Here is a 21,227-nt window from a genome sequence, read left to right as displayed (position 1 = left end):
GCTTAAATTCTTACATTTTTATGATAGAGACCATGTCAACATTGGTCAATGGAACATGCTATAATTTCTAAACTGTAATCCAGTTTATATGAAAATGTTTCCCATCTCACTTCACTGGCGCTTTTGACCTTTTCGTATGAACGTTCTAAAATTATTTAGTTATAAATAAATACTCCTAGTTCTACAGATGAAACAATTTGGAAAAATCTTAGTATAGTTTAGGCACTGGCATTTAATTTTAGCACCCATTAGAATCAATCACACATTACATCTGTGTTTGTGATGCTTATCAACTGCTAATTTTCACAGTTTTCATGTTAATTTGAGTCCATAATATGATACTGTTTGTTCACAACTTTCATAACTCATGTAATCTGATTCAAAACGTATCCATATGCAGACTAATGTTATCCATAGCAAAACAAACTTTTCTACCACAGGGATAGGATTACATCTTCCAGACTTTCCAAGAGGAGATGAGGGCCCTCCATACAAGTGTTGAAGGTATCTTGAATCAGCACAACCAATTATAAATTGTCCAGGAATTAATCCACTTACAGAGCACTTACTTCTTTTCTCCCCTCTGAATAGTGTGTGTATGTGTGTGTGCGTGTGCGTGTGTGTTTTAACTGTTTCGTCATTCATACCCAAAGAATGTAGAGCAAGAGAAAAACCCAAAATAGTTTTGCTGCTTGTTAGTCGCCATGGTAAAACAACAACAAGCAAACTTCAGATGTCTCAGTGAACACAAAGGTCCGAGTCTTAAATGAGATGAGGTGCAAGGAGTCATCTCTAGTTTGAGCTCCATGCTTTATTTGTCACCAAAAGCAACACAGAATTGGTAGCCCTTCTACCCAAAACTCTCTTCGCTGGAAAACTGCAAGATTAAACTCTTCCACACTTTCTGTGTTTATTCTGCCCTTAAATGCTTCATACAACCCTTCTTTTTCCTTCTTCTTAAGAAAATAATAAACTTTTATTACTATGGATGAAGCTGTGTAAAAGTTAGAAAGTTGTATCTGCCCATGTCCTTCAGTAAAGAAAAAAAGAAAAGGAGAAAAACAAAAAGAGATGAGAGCTACTGAAATTATTTGGACTGGCTACATTATTTCCAGGGTGATAACTCTCCTATCTGGCTTTCAGGGAGAAAAGTGAAGGGAAAAAGTAACCAATTTGTAATCTAAGTAAGAATGCAATAGCCAATGTACGTTGTACTTTTTCCTTTGGCACGTAAGTAACTAGGGTTAAAGAGAAAGTGTATCCTTGTATGCTTTGTATGAGTAAGAAGTGGTAATGAGGAATATAAAGACTTCCTAAATGCACAAATTCTAAATCAAAGGTGAAAATGGATAGCGGGTTGCCATATCTGGCCCACAGATGTGTCCCCTTTGCCGGGGAAAGTTGCGAATATGAAGTCAGATTTGCCTTGAAGTTCTGTCTCTTCTGGAATGTGTAAGCAGTCTTCCGTGTTGGCTCTTGTTTCTTCAGGGCTGGCCAGGACCTCCCCGTGCACCACGCACCATGCACCACGCCATCCCCAAGGCCCCAACAACCTGGGAATCCATTTGATTTATCCTTATTCTTGGGCTATTGTTTTCCCAATAGGAGAATGAAGGGGAAAGTGATTATGTCTTACAGTCAGGCTCCTGATTCTAAGTGGACAAGAAGAAGCACAAACCTGCAGAGCTGCAGTTTCAGGAAGAATGAGAGAAAGGTGGGGTTCTTGGTGGAAGTAAAGAACATTGGTACCGCTGGCCTGTTTCTCTCGTTGACGTTTTCTGCCTAAATCCTCTTGTGTGTTTCCAGCAACCTCCCTCTCTGTCATGTTTTTTTCCCACCCACCTGGTCATCTCTTGTGCAGGCACACCCGAGATCTGCACCCACAGAGATGTGATTGACAGAGCTGGGAAGGGAAAGCCTTGGAAGGCAGGATTTGCCTTTTGCATGTGCCACCCGTCTTTTCACTTCTCACGTCACAGTTGTCACACGAATAAGAATAGAGTGGTACCCTCCTGAGGGCCAGGGTGTACTAAGTCTGACCTGTCACTCCCTGGATGGATGGCCTGCATTTGGGGCCTTTGGGCTCAATGACTCAAAAAGTATGCTTGAAGACTGAGTTCAGTGACCATAAAAGAGGAGAAAATGGTTTTAATTTGAGATTTTTATCTCTTGGAATTATAAGTCTCTATTTAGTATTGCAAATTGAACTATAAGAAGAAAATTGATGGGAATTGGCAGTTTTTATGTTTTATTTTTCGCCATTTAACAGCTTTGCTGATATATAATTGGCCCACAAAAAAATTACATATGTGTAAAGAAAGTATATCATTTGATAAGTTTGACACTTGTATATACCCTTGAAACCATCACCACAATCAAGACAGTAAAACATATCCAACACCCTCAGAAGTTTCCTCATGTCCCTTTGTACTCATTTTTAGTCTGTGTGTATATGTGTATGTGTGCACAAGTAAAATATATGCATAACTATATAGATTACCTTATGACCATAAATCTAATGTGAAAAGCTAGCAAAGTATAATTTTTAGCACTGAAATTCTAAATTAATTGAGAAGTAAGGCCCTATTAGGGAAGTGTTAAAATACAGAACATCGTGTTAAAATTGATGACTTTAATGAAAAAGTTGCATATTGATCTGAGGGGGTGGAAAACCGGTCACAACATTTTTGGCCAGAGCAGTGTTTGAATACATTATTTGTGAAATATAGATACACACAAACGTGCACACAAGAGCCATTGAACTATTCTCCTCTATGCAAGTTTTCAAGATGAAACAAAAGATTGTTCTCAGCTGCATAATTTTCTGCTGCTAAAAAGGCACAAGTGTGTGAATTAGCTCATGTTTACTAACGGTCGCTGAAAGGAGGTCAGCCCCAGGCCTCTGCTGCTCTCACTAGCTCAGGAACCACTGACCAGGAGGGCTGGCTCTAACCGGGAGTCAGCTACCCTCTGCAGGGAGGCGAGGAGGTGGGGCCAGCCACCGGGCAATACCTGCGCCAGGCTCTGCGGCAGGGGCCAGCTCCCCTCCACTCACCGTCTCTGCCAGGTTAGCAAGCAGTTTAAGGGGCCAGCTTGTTAACAGGAATGGAGCTTCCAGGATAACAAGGGGCTTTACCCACTTATTTCAACCACCAGGGGGAGCCCTGACTACCCCATTGACAGTCTTGTGGAGAAAGGAAACAAAGACGCAGAAAATAAACATCAGGACTTTAAGTTTATGCCAATATTATGTTGTGGCCATCCACCCAAACAGCAGGCTTCAGTGGCTCCATTCATAGGGTTGAGCCCCTCTGTTTACAGAGAAGGCAAAGTGAGACCAGGAAAGTGTAGTGACTTGCCTAAGGTCACACAGCTGAGGAGGGCCTGTGCTTGGATTGGCAGACTCTGCATCCTCTGATGCTAGTGTGAGGATGGGATCTAAAAACAAATACAGTCATGCACCTGTACCATCTAGGTTTGTGTAAATACACTCAGTGGTGTTCACACATGACAAAATCACCTGATGACGCATTTCTCAGAACATATCCCCGTCATTAAGTGACAAATAACTGTACAGATAAAGTGTGTGTAATTATATCTATCAATATATCTCTATCTATTTATATCTATCTATCTGTCTGTCAGTCTTTCTGTCTGTCTATCTGCTATCTGTAGGTATGAAGTCAAAATAGTATGTAGTGTTAGTGGCTACGCTGCCAGTTCAGCCCCCCCATACACACTCACACAATATATTCCTGAGCCCAATGTCTGGCTCACGGGCATGCTCTGCAGGGACTGTGAATTTATTTCCCAAAAATAATTGTCAGGCCCCTTCATCAAGGCTTAACTTACCATAGGATTAAAGAGAACATGGGCAAGTCGTCGTAAATGTTTAGTCGTTCACCTGTGGACAGGGCAGAAATCCGATACCACATACGAGTAAACGCCGGCTTCACCTCTCATCTCTCCTTGCACTTACATCTACATCTGCCTGGCTATTTACCAGCCAGAAAGCACCTGCTGCAGAGTAGGCCAGGCTCCACTGGGTGCTGGCCTTGGGGATGACAGGCTACAGCTGCCGTACACTGTCTAGGGACTAACCCTTTGATCTTCACCGCAGCTCTAAGAGGCCAGTGCCATTGTTATCATCCTCACTCTACAACTGAGAAAGCCAAGGTGCAGAGATGATAAGAACTGGTCTGAGGTCAAAAGCAAGAGCAAGTTCACATTAAGGCAGGACTTGAACCCTGGCAGTCTAGTCTGTGTGTCCACAGAGGACAGTAGGACCTGCTATTTGCTGTGGTGTGGCGGTCTTCTCTCTTCCTAGAAGCCCAGCCTAGGGGCCAATGGCCAATACCTCAGCTGAGAGCAAGGATGGGGCTGCCCCAAAACACCAGGAATGGGGGCCCAGCACAGAATGAGATTGGAGAACGCTGAAAAAAACAAGACTGCAGGGTGACCATGAGTTAATGCCTCTGAGGCCTAGAGACTGCGCTGGACTGTTCCATCGCTTTAACGGTCTCTTCACAGCAACACAGTGCACTGGGGTATTAGCCTGCCCGGGCTGCCCCTGCAAACCCCACAGCCTGGGGAGCCTAAACAACACACATTTTTTGTCTCACGGCTCTGGAGGCTGGGAGTCCAAGATCAATGTGCCTGCAGTGTTGCTTTTTTCTGAGGCCTCTCTCCTTGGCTTGTGGATGGCCACATTCTCACTCTGTCCTCACATGGTCTTTCCTCTGTATGTGCCCGTCCTGATATCTCTTCCTCTTTTTATAGCGACACCAGTCATATTGGGTTAAGACCCACCCTAACGGCCTCATTTTAACTTAATCACTTCTTAAAAGACCTAATCCAAATACAGTCACGTTCTGAGGTACTGAGAGTTGGGACTTCAACATACCAATTTGAGGGGAACACCACTCAGCCCAAAACAACTCGTGTTTGTTATCCCCAGTTTCCTGATGGGACAACATAGTCTACAGAGTCTGCACTGTGCCCGCAGTGGGGGTGCAGGGGATCGCCCAGGCTCCGACTCCATGCAGGCCCCACTGCCTCTCTGTCCAGCTGCACTCATTTTGCCCAAAGCCCGCCGTGGCCCATGCCATCCCGCTGCTGTCTGTGGGCCACCTTTGCATGTGTCTTGACTTTGAAGTCCATCCTTGCCCCTGCAGTTCATGGAGCGTCTGCAGCTCTGGTCGGACTCTTGCACTGGCTTCTGAATATCACCCTGAAGGCAGGGCCAGGCCCAGAGTCCTTGTGAGAATCTCCACCACGTGACAGCTGGGGCTGCCCATTTCTCCACAGTCTCCAAGTCAGATGCTCCTGTTCCTCCTCCCTGTGTCCCCACACTCCTCTCAGCCTTCACCTACATCTTTTAAGCATTTGTGAATGCACGTGCACACGTGCACATGCACACACGCACACACACACACAGAGGGAGGTCAGGACTATGTTGCATACTCTCCAGGCAGAAGGGCCCAGGGCTCTGCCCAAGGCCTGGCAGCCTCTGTGCTTTGCTTACACGTGTTGGCCCACCCATGCAGGCCTTCTTCACTTGTGTGAATTAGCTGCTGAATCAGTCACTAGGCTTTTTCTTCTTTCAATTGTGATTAAAAAAGAAAAAACACAACACGACCTCATAACCGTTTTTAAGTGTATAGTTCAGTGATATTAATTACATTCACGTTGCTGTGAAACAATCTCAAAAACTTTCTCATCATGTCAACCCCAAATTTGATACTCATTAAACATCGACTCTGCTCTGCCCTCTCCCCCAAGCCCTTGTACTCACCATCGTACTTTCTGTTTCTATAAATTTGACAACCCTGAGAAAATCATGTAAGCAGAATCATACAGTATTTGTCCTTTTTGTGGCTGAATTATTTCACTTAGCATAATATTCTCAAGGTTCATCGATGTTGTAGCATGTGACAGGACTTCCTTTTTTAAGGCTGAATAATATTCCATTGTGTGTATATACCACATTTTGTTTATCCATTCCTCTGTTGATAGGCGCTTGGGCTTCTCCCATCTCTTGGCTACTGTGAATAGTGCTGCAGTGAACATGAGAATACAGATATCTCTTTGAGACCCTACTTTCAATTACTTTGGAGCTGTACCCAGAAGGGGATTGCTGGTGAATCAGTTAGTACGCTTTTGCCTGCAAACAAAGCAACGTGAGGTGGCTTAATCCACAAGGAAATGTGTAGGTTCCTGCAAGTCTGGAAACTGGGCTCTTAACCCAAACTCAGTCATGTGAGAGTTCTGAATCAATTGCTGTGGCTCAGGCAGTGCTGTGCACCCATTGGCTACAGCTAGAATGCACAGACCAATTGCCGGCAAGGAGGACAGGATTACTAGGTTTGATTGGATGGTCAGGGTCCATCTCCCAGGGAACCTGGATGCTGAGGAAATCCAAGCACATTGGCTAAAATCTAGCCTGGGGGTTGGGAGCGTGCACTGCAGCCAGTGACCTCGGGCAACTTGTCTGTCTCTCTGTGCCAGAGTTTCTTTATTTTGATAGCAAAGGTGGTTTTGAAAATTACACATGCAAGTACCTGTAAAACATTTAGAACAATGGTCATCTCTCAACAAATCTTAAGTATTATGAAAGTGGCGAGCATTTAAAATGCAGGCAATTGTGCATTGAAATCTTGATTTCCGTGTTTTCAAAAAAAATTAGATGTGGCAACACCAGTTTTCCTCATGAAAGAAACAGTGCGGGACACAGCAGTAGCTACTCATTTTAGATGATCACGGACTCTCCTCTGTGCCCTGTCCCCTACACCTTGCCTCGTGTCCGTCTCTCACAGATGTCCCCTGGCCCGTGTAGGTGTGTCAGTTTCGGTTCCCTGCTCTAGTCAAATTGGAGAGATGAAATAGCTTAAACCCTCATTTTAAAAACTCAGAAAAATGTAAAGATTCTGTTGTCAAATAAGGCCTAAATAAAATGTTTAATTTTCTCCTTCATGTGCTCACACAAATGATCCAGGTCTGTTTCCGTCTTCCTTTTTCTTAGGATATTAGCTGACTCTACATATTGCCTTTGGAGAGACTTCTTCAGCGTGCTCTTTTAAGCCCATGACAGTGAAGTGCCCTCCACTTGAGAAGTGTCTTACCCTGTCAGGATATTTGGAAGGTGGTGTGTCCTCTCACCCTGTCTTTGAAAGGCTGCTGGGTCATTTGCAGCCTGGGCAAATGCAGGGTTGGAGGGAACACCACTGGGAATCTTTCTGTGTGCTCCAGAGCTCTCCACTGGTGTTTGGTGGTCCCCAGGAAGTAAGCCTGGGCCCAGGGCCCCCCATGGACAACTGAGCCAAGATGCTACAGCTCTGCTCATACCGCCATCTCCCCCAAACAGAGTCCCTGGTGCCAGCCAGGCTCAGGGCTGGCTGCCTCAGAGGACACGTTGAGCTGTATCTGTAGCTGGCAAGGGAAAGATCATGTTCTTCTCCAGCTCTTGGAAACCAGCAAGTGCCCATGTGTTCATGTGATGATGAAACACAGAATTAAACAGGCCGTGGTGTTGTCAGGGATCATTTGAGCCAGTAAGGCTGCTCTTACACTGGCCTAGTTTAGTTGAGACACTTCGGAGAAATGACCAGTGCTAATTGGAAGCCTCTCTCCAGGTCTCAGCAGGCAGCCCAAGTGCCTGGACACCAAGGCTCTGATGTAAGCCATTGCCTTGCGCCAACACTGTGACTCAGGATTCTGGCCCAGAGCTAGGCATTATGGAGGCATCGATGGAGAGGCAGCTGCACCTTCAAACAAGTGTCCTTGCATTTTTCTGCCTGTCACCTCTCACAGACATGCAAGCAAACAGAAAGAGAGACGGACCAGGCTGTGTTGCTTCAAACATCCATGCCGCGTCTACAGTTCCTGTTATGTCACTCCATCAGAGCTGCACTCTGAAAACGAATTTTATAGACTTAAATTCATGAGTTAGACTGTTGCAAAATGTATGTTTTATTTTTCAGAACAATTTCAAAGCATGAGAAAGGAGGTAATGAGGCTTCTTCTTCTTCTTCTTCTTTTTTTTGGTGAGGAAGATTGGCCCTGAGCTAACATCTGTTGCCAATCTTCCTCTTTTTGCTTGAGGAAGATTGCCGCTGAGCTAACATCTGTGCCCACCTTCCTCTATTTTGTATGTAGGATGCTGCCACAGCATGGCTTGACGAGTGGTGTGTAGGTGCATGCCCAGGATCCAAACCCACAAACCCCAGGCCACCAAAGTGCACTGGGTACACAAGCTTAACCACTACACCACCGGGCCAGCCCCAATGAGGCTTTTTTTTTAATTGGGACTATTTTAATCCTCTTTGCTGTTTAGATCCTTCCAAATGTGTCCGTCTTAGCATAGTGTAAGACAACAGTTCAAAATGGAAACACATGTATCAATCACCTTGTGTGTGCCAGGCCCTGGCAGAACAGAGTCAGCAGATCTGGAGGGATGAAAGAGCCAGCAGAATTCATGACTTACAGGGAGAATAACATAGCTCCCCACTCTTTACCGGCCCCTGGAGAGAGTTGGCCAAGAAAATGCACTGAAGATGATCCGTTTGATACATTAGATTATTCTGTCCTCAGAAAACCAGATGAACAAATGAGGAAGGGAATGGGCCCAAAGGTGTGTCATGTTATGGGGCCAGAAATGCAGATCCCGCTAGGATGCCAGGCCAAGAGACACTATACCTTCATATCCTTGGGAACTCAAAACCCGGAGCTGCAGAGGAGTGCATATACTATCTTTTCCTGCCCTCATAAGAATTCAGAATGTAAAGAATCCCGTGCTGTCCAATTTTAGCATTCTGAAGTAGAGGCACTTTTAGAGGTACAGTGTTCAAGTTGCATAAAGGCGTTGTTCTACCTGGAGACACATTCTCTCCATGAACCTCACTGCATTCCAGGGTATTTGGGGAAGGGAAGAAAGGAAGGAGCCCTGAGCAAAGGACAACGCATTTCCCACCAAATGTTCTCACTCAGGCATGACTGAGTCACGACCCTGCTTGATCAGATGGAGAACAGGCAAAAGTTCGTGGAGAAATCACAGGTCACCAAGTTTCATGATTGTTGTACAATTTTTGTCCATGAGTTATTTATGCAGAGTTTTACCTACAAGAGGAGGAAGTCCTTGTACCCAAATATCTGGTCCAGTCAACTTTATTAAAGGACATCCAGCTGAGGCAAAGGGCAGAGAGGAGGGCCCAGCAGAACCTGCTTCCTCTGGCCCTGTGTGGTGAGCCAGGCCCTGTGTGTCCTGTGAGAGCAGAGCATCTATGCTCACACATGCAGCTGTCCTGCAAAATAGCCTTAAAGAAATACGCTTTTTCTTGTACAAAATACTTCTGAAGCATCTCTTTTTTTAAAGATTACCCTCAAATAAGCCTTATGAGAAAATGAATCTTGATTTTTTATGGCCATTCCTTACTTTGACTGAAATAATCTACAGCTTTGTCATACTCTGGCCTCGCCTGCCCCAGAGCTAAGTGACTGGAGATATTTGTAAAAATCAAGATGCCCTGGTCTTAAGGCCTGGCCATTTCTAAGGCTGGTCATAAGGTCAGACCTGGAAGGAGCCAGCACAGGCTGTTTGGACACTTTACCTGGCATGACCAACAAACTTGCTCAAGCCATTTGATCTCCTTGGCCTCAGAGTCTGATCAGGGTTTGGACAAGATGATCTTCAGTCTCCCTCATATCTCTGGATACCATGTGCTTCAGTGTCTGAAGTCAGGGCCAAGAGAAGGGAGCACCTCAGTGCAGCTCATCCTTAGCACAAATCTGTGGTGTTTGAGTTGTACGTGGGACTAAGAACCAGTATCTACTGCACCGGAGAGAGAGCGGGAAAACAAGAAGTGGAAAGCCCTGATAATGAGTAATCCTACCTGCACCCCGTACTCAGTGCAATAGAAGCAGCTGAGTGTGCGTGTGTTGAGTTTAAAGATGCCTTAATGCTCAGCAGAGACAAAACATCTCACTTAAGAAATCTTCTGTTTGTGGTGGGGTAAGAATATAGGGGTAAGAAATCACATGGGAAAATATATTCTTTAATTATTCAAATGCGGTTCAGAGAAAAAGGAATAACAGATAGAAACATGGAGATAAATTATGGCAAATTTATATTTCCTTAGAGCCCACAGTTTTTTTTATTTTTAGAAAAAGTTCAGTAACATTTGAGGGAAGAGGAGAATCAGGATCTATGCTTGGAGATGCAGCAGCATCTCTAAAGTAGGAACTTTATCTTTCCATGAACTAGTTCCCTACAGACAGGAACCTCTGCCCTGATCTTCATGCAGAAGATCTGAACTATTAAGAAGTTTGATTGCAAGAACAAAACCGGTGCTGTTGTGCTGAAATGTGCCCTAGGAGGGCTGTGGCTCTCATACGCTTGTGTATGTACCAAAGACAAGAATGCCTGTGGGAGGCATCTAGCAGAGTTTGAGGCAGGCACCCATCATGAAGGCAAGGCCTTTGGAGGATTTGTCTAATACAAATTGGGACGAAGCATCTCCATTCCATCCCAACACGGACATCAGGAACCAAGGGCTCTCTCTTGAGGGGTGAGATAAAAGTGTGCCATGAGAACTGGAGGAAAGAGAAATCCATCTGAAACTCCAGAGGGGACATCAGGACAGGACACACAGAGTGATGCAGTGAAGACAGTGCTTTCCTCGGACTTGCTTACACAGTGGACCACTAGTGACATTTCTTTGTCCAACCAAGCATTATGTAGAGTGATTGACAATGAAGAGGAGGCAGGGACACAGCCCGGAAGTAGATTGTGGGCCTGGGGCAAGAACCGCCCCAAAGGGGAGTCAAGACAGACCAGGAGGAAAGGCAAGGAGACACCGGCAGCATCCCAGCTCCAGTGAGTAGATGCAGCATACAAGCTGTCCCAAGGCTCTTTGCTGCAGAATTCGTCAGGCCTTCCCAAATGGGTGTCTGTGAAGGTTCACGGTCAGCAGCAGTTCCGAGTATGTTTGCCTCCAAACGCCTTCACCTGTCACCTGGCAGAGCCAGTGTCCTGCCCTCCACTTAGGAACTGAGACACCAGTGGTAGACTCTCTCCATGGTCACGGTCCATGGCTCAGAGCAGAGATTCCAAATGGAGGCCCCATCAGCCAGTGGCCACTTAGTCTGAAGCTGGGGCACCTGTGAACAGTTTGACTTGATCAATGACAGCCCCACCCGCACTCCCCTCCAGTCCCCTCGCCCCCACCCCTGGCTTTTTTGATCAGCAGATAACTTCCACTTCCCATGCTCCCTGGGCTTTTCTCCTGGGAACTCACCCTTTGCAGGGACCTCCCCTCTCCCCTTCTCTGTACTCCTGGGCCTGGGGCTAAGAGAGTGGCCTTCCTTAGGGAAGTTCAAAGTCTTCAGACTGCAGTTTCTGAAACCCTCATTTCATCGAGTTTCTTCTTAAATTTGCCAGTTTGGGGGGAGACCATGCCTGCTAATGGTTATTTCTGCCTGTCAACTGATGACAGCCCAAAATAACAACAAACATCATAACAGCGACACTTATGGGGCCTTTAGTCCCTTCCAGGCGTGTCTTCAGTCTTCACCCATATTACAGCAGGTGGTGTGCGTGGCGGCTCCTTAGTGAGGATTGTGACTCTCACCCTCATTTACAGATGAGGTCAAAAGGTCCAGCGACTGATTCACTTAAGGCCCCTGTTGACTCAGCACCATAAATAACTGTTTAAACTGATAAAAAAGATGTAGGAGAAAAATCGTGTATTGGACCAGTTGAATATAAAGTGAGTGCATAAACATTATAGTGGGCTGATGTATCTGATTTTATTCACATATTTAAGGCATTTTGATATACATTTATCCTAAAAGCTTCTAAAAACACAGACTAGAAGACAAAGCAACCAAATGTAAACCGTGGGTATCTTGGGGATGAGCGCCTATTTTCTTGCCAGTTGTTTGGGTTTTCCTGACTTTCTATACTAGAGAAAAAGAAAACAAACTTTGTCTTAAAACCCAAAAGAATCCCAAAAGAAGAATGCTGGCAAAGTGCAGTCGTAGTGTGGGTGTCTCTAAACTTAAGTGGGATGGAAGAAATGGAGGATTGGAGCTACGAAGGTTCATTACTTCCAAACAGGCGGCATCCCATGTTGAATCCTTGAGGCAGATGCTGAAAGCTGAGGCTGGAGCCTCGGCATCCCCTGTGAGGTTATTTTGGGTCCTGGTGGGTTTTGCTGAGGTGAGTGTTTTCTGGCCAATAAAGCCAAGTTATTTTGGGCCACCATAATTGTGAGTTAGACAGGTGGTTTGTGCGTGAAACGTTTAATTTACTGGCAGTATAGTCTGTTGACTTTGGACAAGGCTGGGAACAATTCTGTGCAAGTTTCCTGAAATGATGGGCTCTGTTGCTGATCTTGTCATTGTTACAAGCAGTTGCACATTTCCAAGGCAGGCTGGACTGTGGTGAGGAGGGTTCTCAGGAAAAGTCATGATGTTCCCTTTCATTATTTTTATGCTAACCACTCTATACTGTATTTGAGTGGGTTTTAGGTAGTGGTTTTTCTGTATGTGTGTGTCTCAGAAGAGCACAGTATGTAAGCATAGTTATTAGTCACTTAGCTTTTCCCTACTCGCTTTTGATGGCATGTTAATGTTTTGTGATTTATAAAATTATTTATAGGGAACTTACCTTGAAACAAGCACCTATTAGAATGTATTAAAAACATGTTTTACACATTAGTCCAGACTCGGGTAACATCCTGAATAAGCCATCCTCACAATCTGTCCTATTCAGTCTGTCCCAAACATCAGGCAATTTATACAAATAATTAATAAGACAAAAATAATCCAATTGGCCAGCAAAGCTGGTGGGGCTGAGGGTGCAGGGGGAGGTGAGGATGCAGAAATGTGAGACAGTAACCCTCTGAGACTCATGCTTTCATTCTGTCATTGACTAGGGCTTCTTTGCCCCAGGTAACTTTTCAAGGTGTCTCTCACTAGCTCGTTAACAACCTTTTGACACATGTGACTTTTGAGTCTCATTGCTGCCTCGCAGCCACGTTCTCCAGCCTCTCCAGGTCCCATTTTCCTTGCACTCGGCTTATGACGTACCTCCTGCCCAGAAGCACCTGCCCCGCTCACCTCTCCTTCCCCTTCTTTGTCACTCCTCCCCAGTGGCTCTTTTCTTCTTGTTCTGGGCATATTTTATAGCCATTTGGGATGTGCTTTGTTTTTGTAGGACACATCCTCATTCTGTCTTTCTGAAACTATTATAATATGGTTTCCACAAGTAATTATTTCCACTATACTGTCTTGAGGAAAATGTCACTTTTACCTTTGTTGAGGGCATTCTTTGGTGACCTCCCATGAAATGGGAGGCATGTGAAGAGAACTGAGATAGAAAGTGGATTCTGCCAATTTAGGACAGAGAAGAACACTCTTGCAGTGTTCTTCTGCAAGAAGACGAGTTCTGACAAAGGCAGGAAAGGTTTTGAGCCTGGATAACTGGGTGACCTTCTCCCATAGCTGAAACAGGGAAGGCTGTGGAAGGGAAATAGATATTCTAAGTTAAAACTAAGTCAAAATTCCTTACGTTTCCAGCAATATTGTGCATTAAAGTTCCTGAAACCCCTCTGCTACAAAGCATCTTGAAACTCTGGATATTATATAATGACTATCATTTTAAATGCATAGCTGAGCTTACAGGAAAGTAAATGAAGTCTTCTTGGCCTGAAAATGAGGAGGAAATCATGGACTAGAAGAGCAACGGAGAGCTCAGAGCCCTGGGAGAGTGGGGCCCATCTCAGTTATCCACGGCCTGCACCCTGGTGACCCTCAAGGGACTCCCCTAAATGCAAAGGAGGAGTAGAAAGATGCAGCCAGCAGCACAGGGAGATGCCAGGAGAACAGATTCAGAAAGTCACTCTACAGGCCAGTTGGTCAGAAGAGGAAAAAAATGTTATAGTAGCCTCAATTCAACTGGAAAACTTTAGTCTCCTGATGAAGCCAGCCAGCCATGTGATAGAGGCATGGTGCAGGAGCTCTTTAGGTCTCCAGGCGTATGAAGATGACCTGAACGCCAAGTCAGAAAGGATAGACAGAAAGGTGTTTTTACACTGATCAACTGGAAATGTTAATATGTTTAGTAGATTTTATAAATGGTAAAACTTCAGAAACCATCAATAAGAAAATGAAAGGACAGAGTAACCAAGAAAGAGCTTTGTAATCTATGTTAAAAGAAAAAAAGAATTCAAAGTTTCCTTTTTTTTTAGTTTTTCTTAAAAACATCTAATAAAATGTTTTATTGCAGAAGAGCAATGACAATTTTGTCTGTACCCACTGACCTTCACTTTTTGATACAATCAAGAGATGGGGGGTTGAGGGGGCAGGAAGATGAGAAGCTAACATTCTGGGGTGGGGGCTCCGTGCTAGACCTCGACTCCCATGCCCTGGGAGGTGAGGGAAGTACCAGTCACACGGCCCGTCTCACGCATGGGGGGGTGCTGAGCACACCAGGATTCCAGCCCAAGCCCGTCACCTTCTCAAGCGTCGCTCCATGTGACAGTCTCTGTGAGATATGGAAAGTGACCTGTAATGTTGTCTGTTCTGTGTCATTAAAGAGATTAGGCTTCCATATCTAGATTCTTAAATTTTGTCAAAGAATGCTCTCTTCCATTATTGACCACATAAAATGTTAATTATTTCATCAAGAATTTAAGTCACACAGTGTGCCTGCCTGAGGAGGCCTTCGTTATTGGCTATGATGCCCTGGACCCAAATGTCACTGGTTTTCATGGTGCACAAGCCCTGTAGTCCATGAAGTTAACATGGAGGTGGGGCACATAGACTTGCTTAATATGTGTTTTCTGTGTCAGGACAAGCGAGAGAACGGTCTAGATCCTTTTCTTTCATACAGTACATAAAGGACCTATTTTATTTGTAATTTAAATCTCAGTGAACTTCAAAGGGGAGTCAATGCAGCTTTTTGTGTATATGAGTATTATTCAAATCTAGAAAATCTAGAAAATGCAATCCTTTTTATTTTAAATGATCTGAAATAAAAATAAATTGTATATTTTATACTACATAATTATATATGTCTATATTATGTATATTAAAATTCTATTTTAAAAATCCTCATTTTCCTAAGTAGTTAAAAATAAACACCGAGAAAGCTTAGAGATGAATGTGATGGAAAGAGGAGGGGAGGGGAGGGGAGGGGAGAATCCATGCAAAAGTCGTAATAAAGACTGACTGTGATTCTGGCCTTCCCAGGCTCCAAGGCAAAATAGCAGGGAGTGGAGACACTCAGTCACATAGCAGGCAGGCACTCAATCGAAAGGGGAAAGAAGGAAGATCTAAATGTTAGAACGAATTAAAGTGGATACTTTTATAAAAGACATTGAGTACTATGCTAGATAATATCTCCTCCAGCAGTTCTAGATAAGATGCAAAAATGTCCTTCATTTGGTCACTTTCATGTCAACTTGAGATCAGTAGCGATGGCTGAAGTCTGGAAAGCCAAGCAAAAGAGACCACGCATTTTGTTCTCTAGAGTTCTAATGATACAGGGATAGAACTTGGAAGAAACCAGCAGAGGAAGCGGACAATGTTTTTCTTAGATTGCCTATCTCGAATGGCAGATGACTCACCCTTGCTTCATGCCAGACCTGAATCGTAGTCGGTTCGAGATTGAGTCCCTTGGCAACTTGGCAAGTCCCTGAACGTCAGCTTTTCTGAGGTGTTGATTAAATACAATTCATGTGCTGTAGTGTACTAGACAACCTGGAGACAGGGTTTCTATTCTGATGATGAGAACTGGAGCATCAGCTTTCTGCTTGCCAGCGTCAACTGGTATCGGAAGTGAGGCCCCAGAAATACATATGTCAGAAAGGACTGAATTTTTTTCTCAGAACTAGTTTAGAATATATCCCTAGACAAGTGGAACCAAGATTTGTTCCATAGGACATGGAAGGAAATCTTTTGGTTTAGAAAAATTTAAATATAGGTATTCTCAGTAAGATTCACTTAACATTTTCTTCTTAAAAGAACCTTAATGTGACTCTTGGCTAACATGTGATTTTGTGTGATTTTGAATGGACTTGCCCCATTTATGGGCCTGGCAGAGTATGTTTCTGCAACACTTACCCTCCGGGATTGATGAAATAATTTGTTGGCTGGAGCTTCTTTTATAATTCGCCAAATAGGAATAATGATATCCACACTGCAGGGGGCATGGGATTAAGTAAGAAGTAGGTAAATATTATCCACTTGAACATTACAAAATGTCACAACCCACCTACCATTATGTGGTTTTAAAATATCAGTGTTGAACTGTGCTATCTGATAGTAATTACCAATGGTCTGATATTTTAGTCTACTCTTAAAGCCATGACATCAGCATAGAGGAGAAATCCTATTTAGCTATTTGCTAAAACAGGCACATGAAACACAATGAAACTTCAGTTTCAAGATGGCTGAACTGAGTCAAAAGACCATCAACCAAAGTCAGCATTGTGGCTGATGAGAGAAACTGGCCACTCCACCTGAAAGGCGTCCTCTCCAGAAAGCGACTTCCCTCTCTGCCCCAGAAAGTCTGCGCAGCCCAATCTGCCATAAGGCTTTCTGTTCTATCCTAAGGAAACAGTGATGTTCAGGTGTAGAAAAGAAATCCACTCCCTACCACTACTGGCCCCTCATTTAAACATGGAAAACAGTCAAGATTCACTAATCCATGAAAGAGGGACAACAAACTGATCAGAATCTAACTCCAAGGAAGTAGAGTTAATTTAGGAAACAGAACAGAACTTTAAAATAAATAGTCTTGGTCATTGCTTCAGAAAATTTTAATAGATTATCAACATATATAAAACAAGAGCAGGCTGTTATTGAAAAATAAGTAAAAGAACGTCTAAAAGTTCCTGGAAATTAATTACACATTCTTAGAGATGTATGCATTTAGACTTTTTTGGTGAAATTTTCAATATCCACGGATAAAGAGGAAAATCTTACTAGCTTCTAGGGTGAGGTTGTCTAAGTTGGAAAGAATCATGCTGGTGCGTGGGTTTTGATCTGTGAGGCAGGATGCTAAGCACAGTGGGGCTGAGAATACAGTCTCAAGGAAGCAGGATTTTGATCTCAATCTTACCAGTTTAGCTATATTCATAGTCAAGGATTAAATGAAGACAACCTTCAGACACAAGAGAGCTTAGAGAGTAAACTAGATCCTGAACTAGACTGCTCTGAAAATATGATTACTCAAATGTGTAATCCAAATATTGGAAAATAAATCTTGGAAGGGGAAATTTATAACATGCAGTCATCACATTTAATAACAGTCTTTTTAAAATGAAAGTTCCTATAATGGAAACACTATAATGTAAAATATATATATATTTGTATTTATATATTACATCTATAGTTATATATTATAATTAATTTATATATTATATTCATAATTATTTGTATATTTTATATTTATATTAACTATATTATGTTAAATATTTTAGATATATTAATAAATATATTAATATATTATATATTAAATATATTTTACATTATGATATATATTTAACATGTGTTTAATATTGTCTATTATTGTCTAACGTATGTTTAATATTAACATATTAACATGTCTATTGTTTAATATTGTCTAACATATGTTTAATATTAAAATAGAATTTTAATATGCATAATATAGACATATATAATTATGAATATTATTAAAATATATTTATGAAAATATCAGGGCAATTTAGACATTTATTGGACAAGACTCTTTAGTTCCAAGAGACAGAAACGTGTCTTGAACTAGTTAAGAAAAATGTTTCTTTTGTGAATGCGAGGCAGATTTGGCTCACATAACGAGGAATTCCAAGAGATGAATTCTTATGATCATGGCTGGGTCCATGAGCCCAAGCACTGTCTTAGAGCTGTGTTCCTCTCTATCCCGTGGGCAAGCTTTCTCCCTGGGCTAGTCCAAATCACTGCCATTTATCTAAGACTCCCCGACCCCATTGGTTCCAGCCTGATGAGACCACCTTCCCACCAGCTCTGGGAGGAAGGTCAGGAGACAGGCCTTGATTGGTCCAGCTTAGGACATGTGCCCATCTTTGGACCTATCATTGTGTTCATGGTTCAGATTAGCCAGGTTTGGGTTCATCTTATGCCCATCCTCTGTGGCCAGGGGCAGTTTGGGGCAGTTAGACTTACCCAGATGTTGATAATTAGGTTAGCTGCAGGAAGGAAGAATTCTTTTAGCACAAATGAGGAGGGAGAGAGTGCTGGACAGACAAAGCAGCAGCTGTTTCCCATATATGTCTTTAAAGGAATAGTTAATGGAACACAGACCTGTTTTATAATGGTAAAAATTGGAATTTCCTCTGCTCAGAGTCTCTAATGGGTATATTAGGATTCTGGGATTAGAGTTATGGTTCAGGCTTTGGAGAAAAATGGGTTGATTGATATCAAGAAGACACTACTTGGCTCTTAAGAGAATCTAGGTGTATTTTAGATTGATAAACTCTTTCAAAGTCTTCTTGAAAAAATTATATGTGTGTATATATATAGAGAGAGAGAGAGAGAGTAATGCTCTGTATTGTGAACTGACTGTACTGTTATCTTCATCGTGCAATATCTTTGAAGGGTCCCGGTCTTTGGGGCTTTGGACAAGAACACTAATGTAAAATATTAAGTAGTACCCATCCGACTAAAGAGGGTGTCATCTTGAAGAGGAGTGAATACATAAACTCTGAGGAAGCTACCTAAGGAATAGATTAGAGGGAAAGAAGGTAGCCAAGATTGGGGCCAGCAGTCAGGGCAGAATCCATATACTGCTGGTCACAGAGGGTTTCTGGAAGGCTAACCTAAACCCAACTTCTCCACCCCCTCCTCCTGATCATTTGCACATGTGTATACACGCACACACAGACGTGATCACATACACCACGTGAGACACCATAGAGTGCAACCGCTTGACAACATCTGACGTTTCCCCTGCAGCCTCGTGTTTCTGTCATTTTGCCCATTCCTTAATCCCACAGTTCTTCTCCACCTGCCAAAGCCATGCTGCTTTCAAGACCCCGTTCAGTGGCCACTTTCCCTCGTCCTCTGGTTAGAAGGAATGACCCCACTTCTGTCTTCCTGTGGCATTCTCCGTGTGCTCCCCACCCCTTCTCTTTAGTTGACTGACCTGTATCATGTATGTTGGTGGGTTTAACCTGGGGCATGCATTCTCCTAGGAGAACACCAAGACTTTCCAAGGGAATCCATTTCCAGATGTTATGCCTCCATAGATATTCATTGCTAAAACTGAGGTGCCTGAAAACTCACCTGTGGGCAGCATCAGTGCAGGTGCCCCCCAACTCCATGCTCAGGAATGCCCTTCTCCTCCCTCAAAAAAGACAGGCATAGCTCTCAACCAGCAGGAATCTCATGAGGATGCAGTTCCCTGAGGTGGACAGATCTTATTCCTGATGCCTGGGATAAAAAGACAAATGGAATTCCTGGTATAGTGTTAAGCAGGTAAATAAGTCTAATGATTTGGCAGCAAATCCTTTTGACTATCATGTGGTTTCCAAGTTTTATTTCCAACCAAATTGACAAATAATCTAATTGAGTTGTCAGTTAATAGATCATTAAACATAAATTTGTGACAGATCAATTGATATATAAAACAGAGGAAAACTTTCAAAAACTGAGTGATGTCATTATAATAAAACTCTTATTTCATCTCTAGTTGCTTATGCGAACAAGGCTTCCCAGTATCGATAAGAATGAAAAACATGAGCTGCATTTATGCCAAAACCTGCCTCCTTTTAGCAACAAGTAATCCAGTCATTTTTAAGGAATTAATTGAACAAAATGTCATCTAGCTCATAATGAGATGCATCTCCAATGACATTTTACCTTTTGTTTAACAAATGTCAAAATTTCTAAATTATTTATGCATTTTTTATTGGCTGTGTCCTATTAATTATCACAATGATAACTATTCAGTATAGAAAAAAGAATTTAACACTACCATGTAATGGTGAGAGAAAATAAAAATTAAATTTTAATTTATATACATATTTTATACAAAGAAGTTTGATCAATAAAAGAATTCTCAAGCGTAAAGTGCTCTCAGTAAGGATGAGGTTCTGTGGGACAGTGGAAAGGAAATGAGTTCACGAAAGACAAGATGAGCTCTCAAACTCGCCTGCAAAAGGAGCACTTGCTCACTCTTTTTTACATGGAGGGTTCTGGGCATCCAAATACCATCATATTCAGATTCCTTTGGTTACAATTTTAAAATGATGAAACAGGTTTATTTTTTAAATGTTAATATTTACAACGCAGTAGAAATTACATCTGGTACAACTAATTGAAAATCTCCGGTTGTCAATTAAAAATGTAAGGGGATACATGGTTGTCCAAAATTCTCTGGGGGTGTATATGAAAAGTTATTGACACACATGTCAGTTTGCAGCACCAGTTCAGGAGCACTTTCCCAGTAGCTCCTTATTTTCCCCCTTTTTCCCAGTGCCTGGAACATAGGGAATTAAATCAAGGTGGATTGAGATAAGGACACGCATTGCTTGTCGGCTGGGAATGGCGTGTGGAACCCATAGGCATCAATGTGGGATGAGGGAGTATTTTGTCTTTCTTTGAGACATTTTCTTTGGGCTATATAAATGTGGTGAAAGTGACTCTTGAGAAATCTCCTTTCATCATGACCAGCAAATAAGCAATATCATAGGATACAAGATCTTTCATTTGTATTTAATAAAGTAACAAAAAAAATGAATCCATTACAAGAGTACTTGGAAGATTTATATTTAGTATTTGAAATTTTGGGGAGGTGAGGGGACTTTGTAAAAGAAAAACTCAATGGAACTAGTACGGAACTGAAAATGATTGTGTTCAACTTGAGGAATTAGAAGCCTTAAGTTAGCATTTTCTTCTTTACACTTGAGCTAGAAATTTTCCAAAGCTGTTATTTAGGTATAAAGACATTTGAACCATGGGATTATAGAATTTAAGTGGAGGACAAGGGAAGGGTTAGTATTCCTCACTTAGGTTCTGTGACTACATTCATTTGGAAGAGAATTTAATCATGAATTTATAGTTGTCTTCTGCTAAAGACAAATTCAGTGTTTTTTTTTCACATTTGCAAAAATCCTACAATAACTTTTTAGTTCAAAAAGGTTGTTCACGCCTTAAGAGAAGAGCAAATTGCCAGCGCATTAATTAATTCAAAAATAATGACTCAC

General features: G+C 42.5%; 1 protein-coding gene across 16 annotated transcripts in view; it reads left to right on the top strand.

The window, feature by feature from the left end:
- The window catches only part of COBL (cordon-bleu WH2 repeat protein), a 277,967-nt gene that overhangs the window by 216,834 nt on the left and 39,906 nt on the right, over positions 1 to 21,227 (top strand). The window lies entirely within an intron of this gene.

Source organism: Equus przewalskii, chromosome 4 (genome assembly GCF_037783145.1).
Source record: "Equus przewalskii isolate Varuska chromosome 4, EquPr2, whole genome shotgun sequence".
NCBI classification, from domain to species: Eukaryota; Metazoa; Chordata; class Mammalia; order Perissodactyla; family Equidae; genus Equus; species Equus przewalskii.
The sequence above is the reverse complement of the archived record's forward strand: the minus strand, read 5'-3'. Positions and strand labels throughout refer to the sequence as shown.